The sequence below is a fragment of the Camelus dromedarius genome, unplaced genomic scaffold (assembly GCF_036321535.1).
Source record: "Camelus dromedarius isolate mCamDro1 unplaced genomic scaffold, mCamDro1.pat HAP1_SCAFFOLD_163, whole genome shotgun sequence".
NCBI classification, from domain to species: domain Eukaryota; kingdom Metazoa; phylum Chordata; class Mammalia; order Artiodactyla; family Camelidae; genus Camelus; species Camelus dromedarius.
Genome location: NW_026989781.1, coordinates 1,970,760 through 1,983,407, shown reverse-complemented (window position 1 = coordinate 1,983,407; position 12,648 = coordinate 1,970,760). Strand labels below are relative to the sequence as shown.

Here is a 12,648-nt window from a genome sequence, read left to right as displayed (position 1 = left end):
TCTGGGCGGGCAGCGGCTCCTGCAGCACAGCGCGCGGCGAGCTGGGCTGGGCGAGGCCCATTCCCAACGCCCCACCCCGCCACAGACCAGGTCCTGGCGCCCAAGCGAAACCACCAACATCAGCCCTGGGCCAGGCCACACCCCCGACCCCACTCCTGCTTGTCAAAACCCCTGTCATTGACCCCCCACCCCAGGCCAGGCCAGGTCCCTGACAGGACCCCCAAGATGAAACACCTTCTTAGACTGAGGTCCCCGCCGCCACATTCTGCCCCACTATGTCCTAATCTAAGGACCCTGCACCACAAGCTGTCCCCTCATACCTCACCCCAGGTCCCCTATTCCAAGATTATCCTCTCACCCCGGGATTGCAGCCTTAACCCTCAGCCAGGTCACTTCCACTCTGAGGGGCCCAACCCTCAGTATGTTTCCCCCACTGCACGATACCCCCTCACTCTGAGTGCACCCCTGATGCAGGAAAACAGATGTGGGGCGTGAGGAGGGCAATGTCTCAGGTCTCAATTGAGCCTCTGGGACGTGCCCCAAGTGCGGGTCCGTGGCTTCATGCAGGAAAGCATTCAAGAGAGAGCCACAGTTGAGTGAAGGTAGTTTATTCAGAGAGATACATTTAAAGGCAAGAGAAAGGCCAGAGATAGTTCACGAGTTGTGGGGTTTGCGTGCTCAGATTACAAGTAGGGACACATTGCATAGACAGGATGTGGGCTGTCTCCAAAGAGAGAGAGAGGGGCGGCCGTGAGATGCCCTGTTGCTGGTTTTAATGGGCTTGGTGGCTTCATATGCTAATAAGTGGAAGGACAGGTCTAAGTAGCCAGGGGAAGGGGCTGGGATTCCCAGGAATTTGACCATTTCCCACTCTTTGACCTTTTGTGGTCAGCCTTTGGACTTCCATGGTGACTGTGGGCATGTTATTTACCATGTTAGTTTATTACACTTAGTGTATAATGAAGCTCAAGATCTACTTGAAGTTTAATCTCTCATTATCCTGAGCCTCAAGGCCCACTGGGGGTTGACTCTTTCACCATCTTAATGTTAATTGCTGTAGCATTCCTTGAATGGCTGAGCCTGCCCCTTTCCATCCTGTCTCTCCCCTACCCCAAGCTGACCCCCTCACCCTTCACCCCATCTGTGCTGGGGCGGTCCACTCTCCAGTCACCATGGTGACAGCCACCAGTCAGAGATCTGGTGCAGTGTGCGGACAAACAGCCCTGTGTCCAGGCTCTGGGGCTCAGAAGGCAAGACTGGAGGCAGGTCAAATTCCCGCCCAGGGGCCCTTCCCCCTGTGCCCTGTACCTCCTCTGAGCCAGAAGCTCAGGGTGCCCAGGCTGTGCACCAGGGTGGTCCCAGGCTAATGGTGTGGATGGTGAACCAGACCCCAAGGGCAGAGGTGATGGGTACATGGACCTGACAAGGGGAGGATGCGGCCAAGCCTGGGGATGGACAGCAGGCGGTTGGCTGTGTGCGTGGCCTGGGCTCAGCCCAGGTGGGTTCAGGGACTGTGTTCATTCATCTGGGGGCAGAGGGAAGGGGGACGGGAGCTTTGAACATGTCCTTCTTAGGAGCCCAAGGCTCAAGAGCAAATTTCCTGCATCCTTCACACAGTTGTCGGTGATTTTTTCTTTCATGCTACACAATAAATGTGAGAGTATTTGAGAGGCTCAATTGAGTTGGTCCCTGATTCCTTCTCACTCTCTTGACTTTCCACAGAGTCCTGAGTAATACATTCCATCTCATTGGGACTACTGCTGGATAAAGCCCACACTTTCTAGTGTAAAAGGAGCCTGAATTCTGACTGGGGAATATGGTTTTCCAGGATATTAGTCTGCCATCTTGTCAATTGGCCGGCTTTCCAAATAAAGTCGCTATTCCTTGCTCCAACACCTCGTCTCCCCATTTATTGGTCTGTCATGTGGTGAGCAGAACGTGTTTAGACTCAGTAACAGCACCTCACACCTTCCCAGTACTTTTATTTCCTGTCTCAGAAAAGAGCCAAACAATTACATAGTAAAAGATACTCAACTCTATTATAATCAGAGAAATACAATCAAACGTGAAATGCTATTTTCCCACCTATCAAACTGATAAACACTTGCAAAGACGTTCCCAGTGTTGGGAAACCTGCTGGGAAGCCTTCAAAGGCTGCCGGTGGTGGTGGGCTGTAAATGGTATGACACCTTTGGAAAGCATCCATTTGTTAGTATCTATCAAATTTTTAATGTGCAAACCCTCCAACCAGCAGACTAAGATCTACGGAGAAACTTTTACTCCATATATTTCAGTATTGCTTGTTTTCACACAAAATATGTATTACCTGAGGAATTTAAAAATACGTTTTATAAAAAGAATTCTGAAATTTAGGCTTCTGTAAACACATTCTTGAGCTTTATAACCTTACTACTCTGGAAAAAAATTAAATGTACTTTTTTTTTCCAGAAGTGATTAGCAGCAAATCTCGAAAATGTAGAGACTCTGAGTTTGTCTTTGGGAGAGGCCTGCAAGAGCCCCAAGGACACACTCAGTGGCTGCAGGGTTAGGGTTAGGGCCTGGGAGGAGCCAAGGAGCTGAATGGGATAAGATAAATTTTAAATGTCGGGTGGAAAGCAAGAGTGTGGCAAGAAGCCCAGAAGTCCCCACCTTCCATTCTCAATGAGTCATGATGAAGGAGGAATAATCAAATGGTCGCACTTAGGTTAACAGAATGCTTATTCTGATGCTTGCCCTTAGAATGGTTAATGAACATGACCGACCAGTTGCTACCCACAGTTCCAGGCCCAGTGTTAAAACTACAGCCATTGATCTTACTCTTTCTATTTTATTCCAGTAATCGAAAGTCATAATCATGCTTGGTCTCTGAGTCCTTCTCCAGGGAGAAAGTCACGGAACTGTAACCTTACAAAATAGCCCAAATTACCAAGAACACATCTTAAGTGCTTACAAGATAAAGAGATGTAACCACTAGCCTCTATAGAATTGGTCACCTGGAGGCATTATGATGCCATTCTAAGTCTTCTGATGAAAAAATGATCCTGTTGGTTGTTATCAATGCTTCATTGTTTAACCTATGGCTAATCACCCTGCTCCATCCCCAAGATGTCTTCATAGTTTTGAAGGCACTAGCCTCCTGTGGGTCCACTTTGCCTGGCAAAGTAATAAAGCTTCCTCTTTTCTTCTAAACTCTAACACCTTGTCTCTGTGTTATTTGGCTTGTCAGGGACAGGGGCCATTCTTTCTGCAACAATAAGGCTCATGAGATAAACACAGACAATCACCAGGACCTCTGGATCCACCAGACGTCAATATTAAAAACTGATATAAAACCACAGAGCACCACCTAAGGAGCACTCTACCGGTGGTACAGTGGGCGTGGGATTGCATGAAGCAGCGTGGTGGGACACACTCACGTTGTGCAGGCACTCAGGGCCACTGCAAAAGAAAAAGAAATGAACAAAAAGGAACACTCTATCCAGTAGAAATTAAAGTCCTCCTTCTTCATGGGGATACTGAAGAATGTTAAATATGTATATATGCACACCTTTTCAAAACAGGTCAAATAAGCTTGAGCTGTGGAGACTTCAGGAATGGAAACCCTGAGTGTCCACGTGGCAATGGCTGGGGCAGGTACTGCCAACACAGGATGAGCCTGTACCCCAGGGACCAGAGGTACTGTCAAAATAAATCCACTGCAAGCACAAACATTGATGAGTCAAAAACCATAAAGTTGAGGTTACAAAACAAAGCCAGGATCCAAACGCAGTCCCCTCAATGTCACTACAAACAAAACATGGGAAACCAACTCAGAACACTTCAACAAATAATGTGGATCCCTTGATTCTCCCAAACACAGCACAGGGGGCCTGTGCCCAGATCACTGGCATCTTTTAGGTCTGCATGTCTGCATTCCTGTGCTTTGAACATCTCCTTTGTAAATTAAACTGTAACCTCTTGCATATCCAGGCCATCTTATCTGGAACAAGGCCAGGCTGTCTAAATCAAAAAGCTAAATTCCACAATACTTAAACAACATTTTGCATTATTTTCAGAACACAGCAGGGAAGGCCACCCACCCAAAGCACATTTCCTGATGCAAGGGGTGGGGGCAGGTGACTGTCCCAGAGCTTCAGGCATTCTGAAATTCTGAGCAGTTTTCAGGAGTTCTAGGAATGTGACCTTAGTCATTCACTCATTTATGAGTTTTATTAATTAAATTAACTCATGCTTTTATTAAAGTTCATAAGAAGTGCACCTTTCACAACACAGTGTCACAGAATTACAACCCTTACACCTAAGAGCCCATCTCTGCATCTAGAAGCACATGGTTAAAGAAACTTCCATGTACTGAGCCCTCTGTGGAGGAAGCTAGTAACATTAGCCTGAATGGCCTTTATTGGATGAGAATCCTGAAAATTTTCTGGCGTCAGGTCTGTGTAAACAAAGATCAAGTGTGCCATCTCTGTCTGAAGGCTCAAATTAGTGAGATTTTACTCGGGCCAAATTAAATTTAAAGGCCACCACATGGAACTTTCTAGCAATCAGAGCTATCTGAGCCACCTCAGGAGACAGTTCCTCATCCCCAGTGGGCTGGTATAGAGGTTGATCTGAACAGGAGGGCAGCCAGACTTGAAATCATATATTTCTGGAAAGGTGGGCCACAAATCCAGGTGTATCTGTGTGCTGCTGGTTACACACACTGCAGCAAAGACCCACACAGAAATTGCCATACTCCTACAACCTGTCTTTATCAAGATCAAGGGAGGGGCAATGGTAATATTTGGAGAATGAAGGCAATCTGTAAACTTTAAGATCAATGTGGCCTTTAGGATCTACTTTATAACCTGATATATTACAATGGCCTCTATGCTATGCTTAACTGTAGGCATATATTAAAATGAAAATGACATTGCATAGCCTTTGTCACTGAAACCCTCTCAGATACCTTCTGTACTTACTGTGGTGCTGAGAACAACGTGTGCACCAAGTATTCACTGACTAAGCAGCTAATTCCATTTAACAACATTGATAGAAATGAAACAGGATGACAGCTAATGCTGAGTCTTGCTACATACCAGGCATTCCTTCTATTTTATGTGCATTATCTCATTTCATAGAAAGAACACGGAATTTGGAGCACATTGACCAGGATTATAATTTCAGCTCTACTTAAAAACAACAACAACAACAACAAAACAAACCGAATAGGATTTGCACCAAACTTCAACACTGGTTACATGTAGGAATTAAGCCCAAGGAACAGTGTGAGAAATCTCCACTTAGGTCTATGCAGTTATATACATGAATATTGACACATAGACATTCTATTATGTATAAATCATACATAGCATATACCTAGTGTGTATGCAGGTGTTCAAAAAGTATTTGCTGTTTTGAATTTTTAAGAAATTTGCTACTCTATAAAATATAAACAATTTACACATTGCAACAGAGAGGGAATTTGCAACAATTTCACAATGTGATGTAATTTACATTTAAATTAAATGATTGATTTCTTCTAATTTATTTATCTTATTTTTCATGTTAAAACCCTACAATGACCTCAGTGAGCATATCATAATGTACGCATAATGATGGCGAATATATACAAGCTCACGTTCCGGCAGTTAAACATAAGGAACAACACAAATATTACTAATAGTGACATGCCTATTTATGGGAAACTTGTTTTCCGTTTTTGTAGTTTTCTGTATTGTTCAAATTAACAAGGTCCTTGGCAAACATAAAGAGTTCTGCTCTTTGACCTGCTGACCGTGGGGAGTCCTTTGAGTGTGTTGTGCTAGGAATTTCGGGGCAGCAGTAGTGGGAACGCCTCACAGGGGAGATGAGGATGGGAGACTTGTCTTCAGTATAAAGAAGCAATACACATTCACTGTGAAGCCTTGGAAGAGTTACTTGCCCTCTCTGAGCCTTGAATTTCCAGGCCTCTAACCTTAGTTTGATTTCTTATCCACTTACAAAGCCCCCACCAGTGCAGACTCTAACTCACAGCCTCAGGACATCTCTGGATACATGCAGTGTGTGAAACACCTGCTTCCAGGGTCTGAGTCTGAGAGCACTTCCTCCTAGGCAAACAAATCCTCCACTAGGCACATGACACTTCCCTGACAAAACCTTGGCTCCTCCAGACTCGACCTCCATCATCTGACCTTCAGCATCATCCTGCTGGGCCCATGTCACCCAGGAAAGTCCCCTGCTGAGTCAGCTTACCCTGGGCTGGGATATGACCACCCAAAGAAATCTGACCATCTGGCCTACCTGCAGCAGGAACCCCTTAAGGGCCAGCCAGAGCCCAGACCATGGATGTTTCCTCTCAGTGAGTCTTCATCCATGACCCTACCCTGTTCCTGGGCTGTAAACCCCACTGGCCTAGGCCGAAGTTGGACTTGGGCCTGGTTCCCCCAGCCATGTCACCCCTTGGAGAGTTCCTCCTGAATACAGTGTTCCATCTTTAGGACCTGTCGAGTAACTTTCCCTAGGGGCACTGTGGCTGCCCATGGATCAGGGCACTGTCTTCATTGCCCCCACGTTCTGAAATGATGGACACAGAAAAATGGAAACCTTCCCATTTGCCTCCCAGGCTCCCCTTCCAGGAGGGCCCCCCTCAGACATCTCCACCCAAGGTTCTCACTTTCCTAGGGCTGGAGGTCACCTCAGTCTCCAGTCACCAGCCAACCTCTGTGTCACCAGACCAAAGACCTGTGGCTTTTCACTAATCCCATTTCCTCCAATGAAAGAATCATGTAAATACAATAAAATACTAAGAGGAGCAATGAATACACCCCCCACCTCTCCACTGCCACAGCACCTTTGTTTTAAAGCACTTTAGCTTCTGCTGTCCCATTTGAAACATTCCTAATATCTTAATTAACAAGGTAATATGTATTCTTTTTATTCTATTTTTATTGAAGTATAGCTGATTTACAATAATGTGTTAGTTTCAGGTGTACAGCATAATGACTTGGTGTTTTTGCAGATTATACTCCGTTATACATTATTACAAGATATTGGGTTTAACTCCCCAGGATGCACATCTATTTTTTATACAATAGTTTGTACATCCCCTTTTAAAATTACAATCATGTTGAGTTTATACTGTATTTAATAATTATTTTAGATGTAAAAATGAGGAAACTGAAACTCACAAACACATGTACATGTAAATACTAGACGCTGTGATCACAGAGGAAATAGAAGAGTTAAAACCCTGATGTTGGGAACGCAGGCTCCACCAGCTACCAGCTCTGTGACTCTGGGTAATTAGGGTTACCTCTCCCAGTGGTCTTCCAACTGCAGGGCTGGAGTAAGGAGCCGTCTCCCTCCTGGGGTGCGGCCTGGTGCTGGGCGGGTGCTCCGTGAGCTGGAGCCCACGGGGTTGGGACTAGAGGCTGGCCGGGATGCCCAGGAAAGGGGGGGTGATGCACTGAGGGGCAGGACTGATGGGGCAGAGCAGATGAAGCTGCAGGGGGCGGCCCTATGGCCTCCTTTCCCTCCAGCCCAACCCAGGCAGACCCCCTTTACCCCGGTCCAGATGAACTGGGCTGGAATCTTTGGCTCAGCCTCTCTGAGGATCCTCATGACTGTCCCACAGGCCTTCACTTGGGGGTGGCCCCTTCTTCCCAGGAGCCTGGAAATGATGGGAGCTCCCTCATAGGGAGGTGTCCTGGGTACCAAAGCTGGGATCCAAACATCAGGTGCCACCCCGGGTCTGTCTGTGTCCAATCCTCAAGTGACACCGGCCAAGGGCCACCTGACCCATTGGGGTCCAAGGCTCTGCGCCAGGGGTCTCCACATGTGGGGGCATGTGTTTGGCCTGTGCTCCTCCACAGGAAGCAGGGACTTGGCCCTTCACCCTGCAGACTCAGGCTGCTGGGTGCTACACAAACACACACATGGCACACACCATATACATACCCTACATAAACACACACACCACATACACCCCACACACAAACATACACATGCAGACACACATCACACACACATAGGGCACATGCCCGAGTCTCCCCCTTCCCTTGGGCCATGCGGGGAGCCCAGCAGACTGATCAGTGGCAGCCACAAGGCTTCAGTGACTCACAGTAAATTCCATCTCATCATTAAATTTGTCATTTATTTTAAGGTGTCAAGTGGGAAAAACTTTTAAGAAGAAACTAAGAAGGATAATGACTGCACGGCCTCACAGAAGTAGAGCCTGAGGCGGAGACCCGGACCCGGGAGATGTGGGTGAGCCAGCAGCGGGGCTTCTGCTTAGGTCAGGAAGCAGCCCTCGTCCCGCCCTCCTTCCCCTCCTCCTTTCCTTCTTCCTTTCTAATAACTGTATTTGGAAAGGCTTCTTCTGCTACAGTTTGCCTTTTCCTTTTGGTTTCATTTAACAGCAACAGATTTCTTATACTGGTGTGAACACCTTCAGTATCTTTTGAAGTGCACCGCGCTTTTCCCTCTTAGGAGGGCCGGGCACATTCACACAAAGGAACCAGAGATTATCCAATCTGCAGCAACTTTGTAATCAAACCCAGACACTCGGCCCTCACCGAAGGCAGGGGAACATCAGCCCTCCTCAGGGCTCTGCGGGGAAGACAGTTTTGTGGCTCTGGGCTGCCCCTCCAGTGACACAATCACCACCGGATGGGGCAGCCGAGGCCTGAGCTGACAAATCCTGCCTCGGTCTTCAGGAACTTTCTCACTTACCAAACATCAGCCTCTTCCCCTCCTTTCTTGTCCTTCCATGGACCAGAGTGGACCAGTGGCAGGGCTGGGCCATCAAAATACTACGAGGGGCGCCCATCCTTTCTCCCAGAAGTGACCTCCTGGAACCTGCCCAGCTCTTATCCAGCTGCTCCCTAGTGTTTCTGGTCCACCTGACCCCAGTAAAGTCCATGCGGACGCCCTCCAGGCCTTGAGAAACCCCCAACCCCCGCCTGTGTCCACCGCTGACCAAAGGGTGCACCTGAGACCGCAGACTGTTTTTGGGGGATTACATGTATATATATATATAACCCAGAGATTTCAATCTTTAAAGACTAGAGAGCTTTTCAAAATACAAAAGAAACCAAAAATAAACTCGCCTTTTGTTCTTGAAGAGTTGCCAGAACTCAAAATGTAAACTCCAGTTTTGCAGTATATTCTGGTTATATGATCCAGACCATAGAAGGCTGTTGGGACAGCTCGCAGAGCCGCCGTCCAGTGGGCATCCCGTGCCCCGAGCTATCCGCCTCCCCCCGCCCACCAGCCCGAGGCCTCCCGAGCTCCGCTTGCGGCCCCAGCAGCAGGCGGGGAACACCTACATCCACAACCTGCTCGTGGACAGGACCTGTCAGGATGCGGCCATGGTGGGCTCTAAGGACTCGCCCCACATCTGCGCCGCCACCCCAGGAAAACCTTTGCTAGCATCACACCAGCTGAGGTTGGTTTCCTGATTGACAGACTGGTCAAGATTTTTCATGAGTGGGCTAAGGCTTGGGGGCCAGAAATGTTCTGTGATCCGGGACTCACTGCTGCAGGATGGGGAATTTCCCATGGATCTTTGTACCAAGATCACAGGTGGCGCACTCTCCTTCAACATCATGGTCACCGTGACTGCCAAGACGCTAGTCCTGCTGATGGGCAAAGAAGGTGCCCACGGTGGTATGATCAACGAGAAATGTTATAAAATGGCTCCCTCCTGTGGTGTTCACAGTACTGACCTCATCTGTCCCTTCCCCCTACTGCTCCCCACTGATTTTGCACCCTCTCCTTCCCCCCCACATACACCATTTTTATTTTTGGGACCATTACCCCACATCCCTTTTTGCTGCCCAAACCACATGGTCAGAGGCCAGGGCTGGATGGACACCTCCCTCTTCTCATACCCTTCCTGTGTGTGGTTGGATAACTTTTTTGTTTTTTTGTGTATTTTTCCTGAATAAAAAAATATTCTACCAAAAAAAAAAAAAAAAAAAGACTGCTGATCTGAGACAAAAATATATAATTCTCTTTTAATGTCAGATTCTACCTTTTCAGTAGCCTTCCCCCAAGTTGCTTTCCATTCAATTGCCTGCTGACCCTGCCAGCCCTGCCTCCCCACTCTTGTGATTTCCTTACCTGTGGCTCTGCTGCACAGGACTGGGAGTTCTCAGACCATCCAAATTTCTCCTCCAGGATGACAGACATCTCTGGCCATTCAACTTCCATATTCCTTGATGTTTGGGTTCAAAGTATATTTGTGATGGTGGCATTTCCAAGCTCTATATAGGGTCTACCTCCAAGCTTAAAGTCATAGCTGGGTCTGCCATGAAAGTCCCCCTAATAAGCCTAAGGTTTCTTCTTAGATTTACACAAAATGTACATTTTTGTTAATATATGACTTTACTTCTTTATTTCTTGCAGTCTCCATGTTACATATTTTTAGATAAAAGACTCAATTTCAATTAAAATTAACTCAAATGTATCTCTTTTATAATAGTATCAAGAAATCGGAAACAACCTTGAAATATGGCGGTCATAATCTCATGGATTTTATTCTCTTTTTTTAAGCAAAATAAATCATTATCTCCTCTCTTCCCAGTGGGGACACGGGGAGGGGAGCATTAATCCTGAATGTTTACTTATGTTTAAAAAATAGCTTTTCAGAGTGGGTGAACAGCCTAAATGCGTTTATTTTTTATAAGAGGTAGGAAATTAAACTCCTGAAGACAGTTTCTTTACCTTGTTAATTTAATTTATGAAAAAAAAATGTGGTGAAAATTGCAAATCTTCTTCAGACTTCTCAAAGATATTGGGACAGGTACCTTATCACATAGGTCATCACCAATGGTCTTTCTAATTCTGATTAGTCTAGAAGACTAATTGCTTACTATTTCACCCTATTGTGAAATAGTAAGCAATTAGTCAATATTATTAATTTATTCTGAACCTTTGAGAATTAAGACATAAAATGAGAACCATTTCCCTTTGGTGCGATATTTATCCATAATGAGAAGCAACTCATCCATCCATTTACTAGACCCTGGGATGGTGGAGAAATGTGGGTTGACTCTGAGCAGCTGCTGAGCTGATGGAAATGATGCTACAGTTCCCACGTGTCTCACTGTGCTCCCCCTAGACATTTGGTTTTCATGGCTCTCTCTGAAGTTAGAGAAAGTCATAATGGATCATCACCGCATTTAGATTGTGATTGTGATTCCTCCCACCTAGAAATAATGTGGCTTCCCAGGCTCAGGCCAAACGACTCTCTCTCTCCCCAATACATAGTGGTAGGTTAGTGGGGGAGTGGGACACCATTACCCCATGCATAGAACAATCATTTTAGAAATGTTTTAACTTATAACTTAAACCATGAGATAATAAAGTGTAACTGAAACATTAAAGCCAATGGTTTCAACAACTAGCTATGTAACACTGACTAGTGCAAAACATGGGTCTTACAGAGAAAACTGAAAACACAACACCCACCCTGAAAGAATTTATGATCTAGCAGGAGAAAGAGAAAGAGCAGGTATTCAACAAGTAAGTAAGCATGTAAGTAAATACATAAATACTGAAAAAATGAATTCTCTACTAGAAATAGAAGCAAAGAAGAGCTGGCATTTCCAACTTACAGCATAAGAAGACACTGAAGGCTTGGGGATATGAGCATGAAATAAAGTTGAATTGGATGTTCTTTTGTCCCTTTTGTAGTTTTCCCAAATGTAAATGGATTCCTTCCATAAGGCAGTGGTGTTACAGAACTAACGCTACTCTTAATGTCCCTAATTATCGAATGTGGAACAATGCAGATGGCAGGCTATTCAGGATTTTTCTTCCTTTGTCTTTCACCATGAGAACCAGCTCACTGCTCATTAAAACATCCTGCAGAGGGCAAACAAGGGAGGGGAGGGAGCTGAAATTCCTTTTGGAAGTTTTTGGGAAGCATTGGTGAAAGTTTTGGTGGAATTGTAGAAACAGTCTCTTTATACTGTCTTCTTCTTTCAAAGAAATCTTGTTTCCCATCAGTGAGATTTATGTGGAGACTAGAAAATGCCATGTGTTCTTTGACTTTCTGGATAAAGGAGTCTTCAAAGAAGGACTTCAAGAAAATAAAGTTTTCTCCCATTTCATATCAAATATTAATTTATATTTTTCCTCTTCAAATTGATTTTATAACCTAAAACAAACCAAGATAAAATATTTCTCAACTAACAGAACACATCAGTATTCACAGAAGTAGCAGAATCTGTTTTTATGTTAAAATTGATGGACCTTAAATTTACTAAAGAAATAAACAAGTGAGAGCAACAAAAAAATCTAAAAGTAAAATTAAAACAACAACAACAACAACAACAACAAAGAATGACTTTAGAATAGTGACTCTTATCAAGAAAGGAGCATGAATTAAAGTGAAATCTGTGGTGAAAATTTCTGAAGCCCCAGATGCTAATCGGCCTCCTCATCCACTGCACCCCCACGGTCATTGCCTGTAACACGGAGAACAACTTCAGACAGAAGCAGGCTGCACATGTAAGCAGTATGGGTGCTGCCAGAACTTTATTTAAACCCAATAAGATAGAACTGATTCAATAAAAGAGGACAAGCAAGGGGAGGGACACCTGTACGGACATTAGTGAAGACTAAGTTTTGGCTGTTTAAACAAATAGCCCACAAAAATGA

The 12,648-nt window shown here is 45.4% G+C and overlaps 1 pseudogene; it reads left to right on the top strand.

Annotated features, from left to right (window-relative positions):
* The first annotated feature begins 3,649 nt into the window (after positions 1-3,649).
* Positions 3,650-10,166, top strand: LOC116151858 (profilin-1-like; annotated as a pseudogene).
* The last annotated feature ends 2,482 nt before the right edge of the window (positions 10,167-12,648 follow it).